Below are 11,195 nucleotides of genomic sequence, written 5' to 3'. Positions count from 1 at the left end.
CAGTATGGATTACACCTCAACATAAAGAAAACAAAAATCCTCACAACTGGACCAATAAGCAACATCATGATAAATGGAGAAAATACCAAAGTTGTTAAGGATTTCATTTCACTTGGATCCACAATCAACGCCCATGGAAGCAGCAGTCAAGAAATCAAACGACATACTGCATTGGGCAAATCTGCTGCCAAAGACCTCTTTAAGGTGTTAAAAAGCAGAGATGTCACTTTAAAGACTAAGGTGCACCTGATCCAAGCCATGGTGTTTTTCAATCGCCTCATACATATACGAAAGCTGGACAATGAATAAGGAAGACCGAAGAACTGACGCCTTTGAATTATGGTGTTGGTGAAGAGTACTGACTATACCATGGACTGCCAGAAGAACCAACAAATCTGTCCTGCAATAAGTACAGCCAGAATGCTCCTTAGAAGCAAGGATGGTGAGACTTTCATCTCACATACTTTGGACATGTAATCAGGAGGGACCACTCCCTGGAGAAGGACATCATGCTTGGTAAAGCAGAGGGTCAGCGAAAGAGAGGAAGACCCTCAATGACATGGACTGACACAGTGGCTACAACAATGGGCTCAGGCAGAAAAATGATTGTGAGGATGGCGCAGAACCAGGAAGTATTTCATTCTGTTGTACACAGGGTCGCTATGAGTTGGAACTGACTCAACGGCACCTAACAACACCAACAACAGATGGTGCTGTAAAAACTGGCTTATGAATACAGTACTGAAATCACTCCCATCATAACATATCAGAGAAATGTGATACATGGAAACTTGGTTTTCAGATTAATGAATACCTGATACTGGGAATCACGGACCCAATTAATCCACAGTGAGTTTCACTGTGTCTTGCTCCCTGGAAGCAAGAGGCAGGATGATACAGCAGAAGGTACACAATCTTTACAATCATCCTTCAATCTGAATCCTGCTTCTGCCAGCGACTAGCTATGAGATATCTTCAACCTACTGCAGATGATGAATGTATGTATTGGGGGTGGGGGGGGGGTGCTATTTACTGCCTCGTAGGAATATTGTGAGTTTAAATAAGACAATCTGAGTAAAGTTCTGGAAACAGTAGGTCATTTTCTATCCCAGGCCCATTATATCTTCTATGCTTGATTAAGGAGTAAAACAAGAAGTTACAAAGTTTTAAAGGCAGAATCAAGTCAATGCTAACTCATGGCAACCCCAGGTGTGCCACAGTAGAACTGTGCTCCATAGGGTTTTCAAAAGCTGGTTTTTCAGAAGTAGATCGCCAGGCCTTTCTTCTGAAAGAAAGAATAGCATCTTGTTAACCATTTTTTCAGTATTATAAACTCAATATTAAGAAACAACAGTGCAACGAGTTTCTCTTATATATGGTTTTTCTAGCCCTGGGTTTGTAATTCTGACAAATTGATTGGTTGAGCCACATTCTGTCCTGTGATTGGTCTATTTTACTCATCTTGCACTGATTGGTCGGTTTACTAATTGGAAAGGTGGTGTGTAAAACTACCCAATAGGAATGAACGATTTGCAGTCCACCCAGAGGATTGGTTGGTTTGTGGTCCTGCTGGAAGGACCATGCCTTGAAATGGACAAGGAGTTTGCATACAGAAGTGGCCAACCCCACAGAAAGGAGGGGAGGAGGGAACCTCAAGACCAAGAAGAGCCTGTAGCAGAAAGGTTTGGACCCAGAGTTCCTGCAAGGGGAACTTCCTAAAAGAATTATAATACAGGTCAAGGGTTGTAACACTGAAGATATCTAGATGCCTGGAAGTAGCCTGTGGCAAAGACAGTGACTCAGAGGCCAGAAAGGAATCCTGTGGCACAGACAGTGGCAAGAGGTCCACAAGCGGCTGATCAGCAGAGCTGGTGACTGAGAGAGGAGCTGCACAGCTGAGAGAAGGCTGCTATACTGGTTATGAGCCGGGCCAGTTAGCAATAGAGACGCTGGCGTCGGAGAGCAGCTGAGAGCTGTCCTGGTTGAAGTAGTCCTGCTCTGAAGAAGGGAGGGACACGTTCTCCAGTTCAGGGGAGCCTCCAGACCTTGACTATGTGCTCCCTGATCCCATTCCCGAGTTGTTCCTGTTACTTCCAAATTGATCCTAATCCCAAGTTATAGTCTGTTGCTTCCCTAATAAACCATGTAACTATGAGTATGGTCTGTGAGTTCTGTGTGGCCACTGCAAAAAATTATTGAACACTGAAGAGAAGTAGAGAGTGCAATGGGGGGAACAGCTGGTGTCAGAAATGGTGAAGAAGCTGGAGAGTGAGGTAAGTCTGACCTCTACCTCACAGAAGCCAGCTTTCTGCTGATTCTAATTCTTATCGCTCATAAATTTAGACAATTCATAGTACTGCAATACAGAAACACACAATGAAAAGTTGAGAGCTATGAAGAGAAAAACAGATGAAGAATATTATGTCAGAAAAGTTGAGGCTTCCTTTCATGGGGCTCCCTTGAACTTATTTCCCACCCATGTGAGAAATTATATTTTTAAAAGTGACAATTATAAAATGAAAAGTTCTGTGGAAATTCCGTAAGTACATATCCTACTTTAAAAGACGTCTTTTCTTGGTATTAAGATTATTTATATCTTTTCTACAATGGATGTGTGGCAGCTAAAAGAATGATTTAGACTAGAAGAATCTACTGGCTAAGTAAGTCTTATTTGGAGCCCTGGTGGCGCAGTGGTTAAGAGCTCGGCTACTAACCAAAAGGTCAGCAGTTCAAAGGAACCAGCCGCTCCCTGAAAACACTATGGGGCAGTTCTACTCTGTCCTATAGTGCTACTAGGAGTTGGAAACGACTCGACAGCACCTAACAACAATTCTTAGCCCATGTTCATCCAAACTCCACCGCTGCATTATGACTATGGATCTCATCCATAGTCCATTACTTCAGCTGGACATGTTCTAAACGAGTGTGCTTCTTATGTCTAAAGTGAAGTTTTCTGGAAAAAAAAAACCTGAACTTTCATAGGGAAGTAATGGATTTAAGGTGAACACATCTGCTTCCTCCACTTGTGTTGCTCATTGTGAAGAGGCAAGGAAAGGAAAAACTGAGAATGACAAGAAAAAAAATTACCCTAAAGGTACAGAAGCTCATAACAGAGAAAGAAAATGAGGGATAAGTCAAATAACTGAAGAAAGTGTACCAGGAATAAATGGTGTGAGGATCAACTTTTTAAAATTCTAGATTAAACTGATTTAAAATTAAATAAAAATCTAAATAAACCTACATGTCCTTTGTTGTGCTGAGTAATAGTGCTATGTGTGCATTTAAATTATCTTAAAAAATAAAGGCAGGAAAAAAACAAAGGTAGGAATTACACAGAAGACTATTCTTCTTATACACTTAAAATAGAAGCATCAAATTTTTAAGAGTTCTCTTTTAACATATGTAGTTTAATTTATGAAAAAAATGAACAAAGAATTTCATTTACAAAGACAGTAAACAAAAGAAAGTAATTAAGTCATCTATAGAAAGCCCTGATATTCTGATTAAAGGATAGATATTTTGCTATCCTATCAATGAAAATTTTTATATTGTAGGTAGGAGAGTTTAGAGTTTTGTTGTTGTTGTTTGTTTGCTTGCTTGCTTTCAACCACATAAACACAAATACACTACGCTTGGAGAAACACATCAGTCCCAACAGGGCATAAGAACACCTCTCCAGCCTTAAAAAGACACTCATAACATCAGTTTCCTCAACACACTGAAAAGGAAATTCCCTTACACTTCTGGCCAATGTCATAGGGACGTTTTAAGAGAGCTACTCTAAAAACTGTACTTTTTTAAAAGTTCATTATTAGATTACATAATAAAGCAGATTCTTTTAACACTGACAAGAAAAAACTACTAGTTTAAAAAATAAATTTTCACAAATGTAAATGACATATGCATATCATTTTTGTAACTAAGGTATTTGGAAAAAACTACACTGGGTTTAAAAATCATGCTAGCTATGAATCATCTGGCCAAAGAAACACAGAAAAATTAATTAACTACATTACTGAGTTAATGGAAGAGAACAAAACAAGAAAAAAACAAGCATAAGGGCACATTCGTTTTGAAAGCCTACAGAAAAAAAAAATTCCAGGCAGAATTTAAAACAGCATTCCTGGAAACCAAATTCTGTTTTAAAACGGTAAAAGAGTTCAAAGGTCATCCACCCATACAAAAATCATTACTAAAGTTCTCTCAGTTACTGGAGAAGAAGAAAAGGAATACTATGTTTAATATATTAAAGTGCTGGAGAAGAAGAAAAAGGAATACTATGTTTAATATGGTAAAAGTGCTCGCCTGCCAACCGAAAAGGTCAACGGTTCAAACCTACCAGCCACTCTGCAGGAGAAAGGTGTGGCAGTCTGCTTCCTTAAGTATTTATGCCTTGGAAACCCTATGTCGCAATTCTACTCTGTCCTTACAGGGTCGCTATGAGTCAGAATCAACTTGATGGTAATGGGTTTGGTTTTGGTTTGATGTTTAACATAGAAATGAGGAATGTGTTTTGAAGTACTAAGATGAGTGCCGGGCTAGATGGAACTGAGCACACATAGCGTGGTTACAGTAGAACCCTGCCCCCCCCAAAATACGACTCATTCCAGAGAAGTGCCATAAATTCAAATTCTAAATCACTGTATTATTTAACCCAGTCAGATGGATCCTGGCTGAAAGCAGAGAATACCAGAAAGATGTTTACCTGTGTTTTACTGACTACACAAAGACATTTAACTGTGTGGATCATAACAAATTACGGGTAACACTGCCAAGAATGGGAATTCCAGAACACTTAATTGTGCTCATGTGGAACCTATACACAGATCAAGAGGCAGTCATTCAGACAGAACAAGGGGGTACTGCGTGGTTTAAAGTCACGAAAGGTGTGTGTCAGCATTGTATTCTTTCACCATACTTAATCTGTACGCGGAGCAAATAATCTGAGAAACTGGACTATACGAAGAAGAACAGGGCATCAGCACTGGAGGAAACCAATTAACAACTTGTGATACGCAGATGACACAACTTTGCTTGCTGAAAGTCAAGACTTGAAGCATTTACTGATGAAGATCAAGGACTACACCCTTCAGTATGGATTACACCTCAACATAAAGAAAACAAAAATCCTCAAAACCGGACCAGTAAGTAACATCATGATAAATGGAGAAAATATTGAAGTTGTCAAGGATTTCATTCTACTTGGATCCATAATCAACACCCATGGAAGCAGCAGTCAAAAAATCAAACGACGCATTGCACTGGGCAAATCTTCTGTAAAAGACCTCTTTAAGGTGTTCAAAGGAAAAGTTGTCACCTTAAAGACTAAGGTGCGCCTGACCCAAGCCATGGTTTTTTCAATCACTTCATATGCATGTGAAAGCTGGACACTGAAGAACTGATGCCTCTGAATTACAGTGATGGTGAAGAATACTGAACATACCATGGAATGCCTGGAGAACAAACAAATCTGTCTTGGAAGAAGTACAATCAGAATGCTCCTTAGAAACCAGGATGGCAAGACTTCATCTCACATACTTTGGACATGTTATCAGGAGGGATCAGTCCCCAGAGAAGGACATCATGCTTGACAGAGGGTCAGTGAAAAAGAGGAAGATTCTCAACAAGATGGAATGACACAGTGGCTACAACAACAGGCTCAAGCATAACGACGACTGTGAGGATGGCGCAGGACCAGGCAGTGTTTCCTTCTGTTGTACACAGGGTCGCTATGAGTCGGAACCGACTCAAGGGCACCTGACAACAACAATGTGGGGGATCGAGGGGGAGGCAAAGGAGTGGCAGAATTCACACTCCTCTCAAGCACACCACCTCCATCATTAAAAAAAGCATCCAAAGGCATGGCTATACCAAAGCTTCCATTTTATGAAATATAGTAATATGTGCAAATATGTACATATCAAATGTATACACAGTTTGATGAGTTTTAACAAAGGTATACTACTACCACAATCTATATATAGAACCTTTCCATTGTTCCAGAAAATTCCCTCACGACTCTTTACAGTCATTTCCCCACCCCTGTCAATCACTTGTCTGATTTCTATCACTGCAGCTGAGTTTTTCCTGTTCTAAAGCTTCATGTAAATGGAATCATACAGTATGTTTCTGGCTTCTTTTACTCAGCATATTTCTGAGATCCAGCCATATGGTGGCTGTATTTGTCACTAGTTCTTTTTTTACTGCTGATTGTATTCCACTACATGACTATTACAATTCGTTCAACCATTTACTATTAATGGACATTTAGGTTTTTCCAGTTTGGGGCTATTATGAATTAAAGCTTCGATGAACATTCACGTACAAGTCTTTTTGTGGAATGTGCTTATATTTCTCAAGATAAATACTGAATAATATGGTTAAGTAATTGTTAAACTTTACAAGAAACTTTATAAGAAACTGCCGAGCTGTTTTCCAATGTGGTCGTACCATTTGACAAGCGCACAAGCAAGGAATGAGAGATCTAGTTGCTTCACATTCTGGCATACTATCAGTTTTTTAAATTTTAGCTATGTTATCTGTGGTTTTTATTTGCATTTCCCTGATGATTTACGTTCTTGAGGATCTTTTCATGTGTTTATTGGCCATCTGCATATCTATTTTTTTTAAAGTTATTTGTCCAAGTCTTTCAAATATTTTTAAAATTGGGTTGATTTCAGATTACTAAGTTATAAGAGTTCTTTATATATTTATACATTCTATCCTTTCACATTGTGAATATTTTCCCCAGGTCTTAACAGTTTCTTTAAAATAGCAAAAGGTTTTAATTTTGATGAAGTCTAATTTATCAATTTTTTCCTTTATACTTTTTTTTTTTTTTTGGTGTTCTAAGAAGTACTTGCCTATCCCAAAGTGGTGCTGTGGGTTGAACAGTGTCCCCAGAAAAGGAATGTTCAAGTCCTAACCCCTAGTGCTTGTGAATGCAACCTTACTGTCTCTGCACATGAAATCAAATTAAGATGAAGTCATACTAGAGTAGAATGGGCCCTAAAATTAACATGACTGCTGTCCTTATAAGAAGAGGAGGAGACACAGAAACACACACAGAGAGAGAATGCCATGTAATGAAGGAGGCAGAAACTAGAAAGATGCATCTACAAGCCAAGGAACACCAAGGATAGCCGGCAACACCAGAAGCTCAGAGAAATGCATGGAACAGAGTGTTTCCTATCGCCTTCACAGTATGGCCCTGCCCACACTTCGATTTCAGGCTTACAGCCTATAGAATTGTGATCGAATAGCAGCCGTTTTAAGCCACAAAGCAGTAATGTTATAGCAGGGCTAGGAAATTAACAGTATAATTTTGTCCTATGTTTTTACAGCTTTTATATTTTAGCTTTTATGTTTAGGTCTACAAGCCATTTCAAATTAAGTTTTATGTATTCTCTGAGGAAAATCAAGAGGCCAGGAGTCATTTTTTCCCATGGCAATATCTAGTTGTTTTAAATCAACAAATCACCATTTGTTGATCAAAAAGCAATAGACCATATATACCCATTGCCGTCAAGTCGATTCCAACTCATAGCGACCCTACAGGACAGAGTAGAACTGCCCCCTAGAGTTGCCAAGGAGCAGCTGGTAGATTAGAACTGCTGACCTTTTGGTTTGCAGCTGAGCTCTTAACCACTTCGCCACCAGGGCTCCAGACCATATATAGGTATAGGTATATTTGGAGGCTCTATTCTGTCCCACTGACCTATAACCATAACCATCCCATCTTTATCCCAGTAGCTTTATAATAAATCTTGTAATGAGATAGCATAAGACCTCCAACTTGTTCATTTTCAAAATAATTCTAGCTACTCTAGGTCTCCGAATTTTCATATAAATTTTAGTATCAGCTTTTTAATTTCTATAACTTCTACTTAGTATTTCAGAAAAGACCTAAATATCCAATAACAAGATTTGTTAAATATGTATGGCAGTTCATATGGTAGAATATAATATCTACATTATTTTTAATAACAAAGTATTTGGTTAAATGGAAAAGCAATAACGACATATGGCTGAATGAAAAAAAGGTAGCTTGGCAAACAATATTAAAAACAATCTCACTTTGGCTATCAAATCTGTATATAAAGGCACATGCATATAAGAAACTGAAAACATATACATCAATATGCAAAAAAAAACCCTCTCTCCAAAGGGTGAGACTAGAAGAGATTATTTTTTTCTTTTTACTTTTCTGTATTTTCCAAATGTTCTGTAATGGACAATTTTATTTCTTTAAAAAGTTACATATAATTGATAAACATAAATCTATAGAATAACTTACGTAGGAAGAACAATGATGCTTGACCGCGCTGTTTCTGCATTTCTAATCTCAGAAGGCAAGAAAAGGTCTGAGATGATAACTCCAAATTACTGACTCTTCTCAGGAGAGAGGGATTGGTGCAAGAAGAACAAAGGAGAGATATTCACTTTGTTTACATATATTCTTCTATAATGTTTGATTGTTTTGTTATCATGACTACATTTTATGCACTTAAGAAAAATTTAAATATTCATCAATAAAAATAAAATATGTGTATGTATAACATTAGTTGAACTGAAGGTCTAGCACTGATGAAAAGATCATCCCACTGGAAAGCTCTCCAGTTCCATATGCCAAAAACTCCAACCATTTGTCATTTGAATTTTGAGTTAGAGAAAAGCCTTCACTTGGCTAGGAATTTGTCCATGGCCGCAGGTGAGACAGCTGCCTCAGAAAATCCGGAAGAGATTTATCATGTGTTCATGGGAATAAGAAGAAAACAGAATATACTATTTCAATCGCCCCCTAAGATAGCTAGAAATTAAAACTGAGGGTTACATTTCAAAATGTTTGTGATAGTACTGTTAAATATAAACAATAGCCCAAGACTGTGATGATGCTATTGGTACTCAGCCCATATTTTGTGATACTGATTCAGCCTCAGGGACTGATCAGTAAATCAAAGTGGACCTGTTAGGGATTCTTACACACCCAGAACAGTTCTCAAACTTGTTCAGGTGTCAGACTACCTGGAAGTCATAGTTATTATGTAGGAACTCTGCCCTTGCAGAACAGCATGAAATGTGAATACACCTAATTCCACCATATGATCAAGAAACCTTTTACTAGCAGAAAATAAGACCACATTACACACATGAAACATAAAGCTACTGAATTAAGCATGGTAGGCTAAGTCTTCCAAATGTCCACTGGCTCTCTTCACTTCCATTTTATCATCTGACAAGTAATAAGAGTCACTCACACTACTTGCAACGGACTGGGAAAAACTTGAAGTTGAGAAATTGTATCCATTAACGTATTACTTTCCTACGATTTAAGAAAATACCCTTCTATTCAATTTCAGCAATGAAATGCCTCTCTGTCCATGGGCACACTGTCTGAGAGCCATTATTCTATGATATATCAACAGCAAAGAAGACCTAAGAATAGAAAGAGGGCAGGAGTAGAATAACTATTTCCAAATACAGAAAGCAGTGACAATTCCACAAAACTCACCAGATGGCACACTATCACTTCCTATTTTAGGGATAAGCACCCTCAAAATTTGAATAGGCCATTTAGTCAGTCACCCTCAGGGACAGGAATATCACCAAAGTCTTTCAAACTGAGTGCAACCTAAATAACATCTTCCACAGTGATCAAGTACGTACATACATATACACACCTTTTACACTTGCCTATACTTTGTGCAATGGACTGAATTTTTTGTTATATTCTCTTTCTCTCTCTCTTTTGTTTAAAGTTGGTCACAACGTAACAAAGTGATTTCAAGACTCAGTAATGGGTCATGACATACAGTTTGAAAAATCTTATTATAAAGCAAGAGAGAAGGATGTGAATAGATTTACCATTTTTGAATTGTTAGATTATGAAATTGGTACAAATGTAATGACATCATTATTTTAAAGGTCTATGTTTGGAAGGTTTACTTTATACTCAACTTTTTAAAAAAAGACAAACACAATTCAATTTTATAGACAAAGGCAAAATTTACTCGCCTTAGCCCAAGGTAGCAGCGCTACCGATAAACCCAGCACTTATTTAATACTGTTTCCTGTCAAAATCTTATTCAGGTCCATCTTTCATCTCAGCCAAGAAGCTCAGGGCCCATACTTGGGAAAAGTAGCCTGAGAAAGTCAATCTCATACTCACTGATGATGCAAGAGCTCAGCTGGTCTGCTCTTGACCCCTGGAGCATCCCCCAAGCTTCAGCTAACACTGATGGCACACGATCATCAATCTAAATTTTGAAAAATATATATTGATTTTCCACGGTTGATGATTATAGCTTTTTCTGCAGTAAATGTGCTTATACAATGTTTTTTTTTTCCTATACATCAACACTATGATCAACACAAGGAATAAAAGAGTGCTTTATGTATTTTTTTATTGTACTTTAGATGAAGGTTTGCAGAATGAACTAGCTTCTCATTAAAGTCAGTACATACATTGTTTTATGCCTTATGTGTTATTTTTAAGGCTCAGTAATCAAGCTTCTTTAAGCAGTCAAAATCCATACCAAAATAAATAAATAATCATAATAATAGATTACTTCTAATAACTCTTATATTGTTGTTTTTAAAAAAATATCCATCTATCTTTTTAAAGAAAATCCTTTCTCTCATCTATTGGAAATCTCCTTCAATTCTAATACACCGATACTTCCTTAAAATGACTTATTAAATTTAAAGGAATAGTAGCCCACAGGAAATTTAATTAGGCATAAATAATCAATTAATATTTAGTTTTTTATTAGCATACAAAGTACAAAAGACTAAATCTCTTAACATTTTCCTTATCTTTGATCAGTTAGGCAATTCTCAGCCATCTTTCTAAGCAAAACAGGTTAATAGCTTTAAAAAAACAAAAACTTTAACTGCATATTTTCAAATAAAACTGTCTTTCATGCTATTACGTGATGATCTGGAATTTTTTAGTCTAAAATTCTAGACACTGAATTAAAAACAATGTTTCCCGTTTCCTCAGTACTGCAAATGAGAATGTGTAAATTAGTTCACGGCCAGAATAATTAATTTAGATAAAAAGTAAAAACACATTAATTGAGCACCAAAAATGTGACAGTTCCTGCACAAAATGTGAAAAGAGACAGCTGCTGCCACTGGAGCTTATAAATCTAAATTAAATAGGCAAAAAAGCACAGAATTTTAATTCTTTTTGT

The 11,195-nt window shown here is 37.3% G+C and overlaps 1 protein-coding gene across 4 annotated transcripts in view; it reads right to left on the bottom strand.

Annotated features, from left to right (window-relative positions):
• Positions 1-11,195, bottom strand: part of NCOA2 (nuclear receptor coactivator 2) — a 304,968-nt gene that overhangs the window by 256,354 nt on the left and 37,419 nt on the right. The window contains exon 2 of one of the 4 annotated variants that reach the window (XM_023727747.1): positions 10,169-10,256. The exons of the other annotated variants lie outside the window; for them this stretch is intronic. The gene's annotated coding sequence lies outside the window, so the exon portion shown is untranslated. The remainder of the gene's footprint in view (positions 1-10,168; positions 10,257-11,195) is intronic. 4 annotated transcript variants of the gene reach the window in all.

The sequence above is a fragment of the Trichechus manatus genome, unplaced genomic scaffold, assembly GCF_000243295.1.
Source record: "Trichechus manatus latirostris isolate Lorelei unplaced genomic scaffold, TriManLat1.0 scaffold00018, whole genome shotgun sequence".
Lineage (NCBI taxonomy): Eukaryota > Metazoa > Chordata > Mammalia > Sirenia > Trichechidae > Trichechus > Trichechus manatus.
Note: the sequence above shows the minus strand (reverse complement) of the source record. Positions and strands in the feature narration are given on the sequence as shown.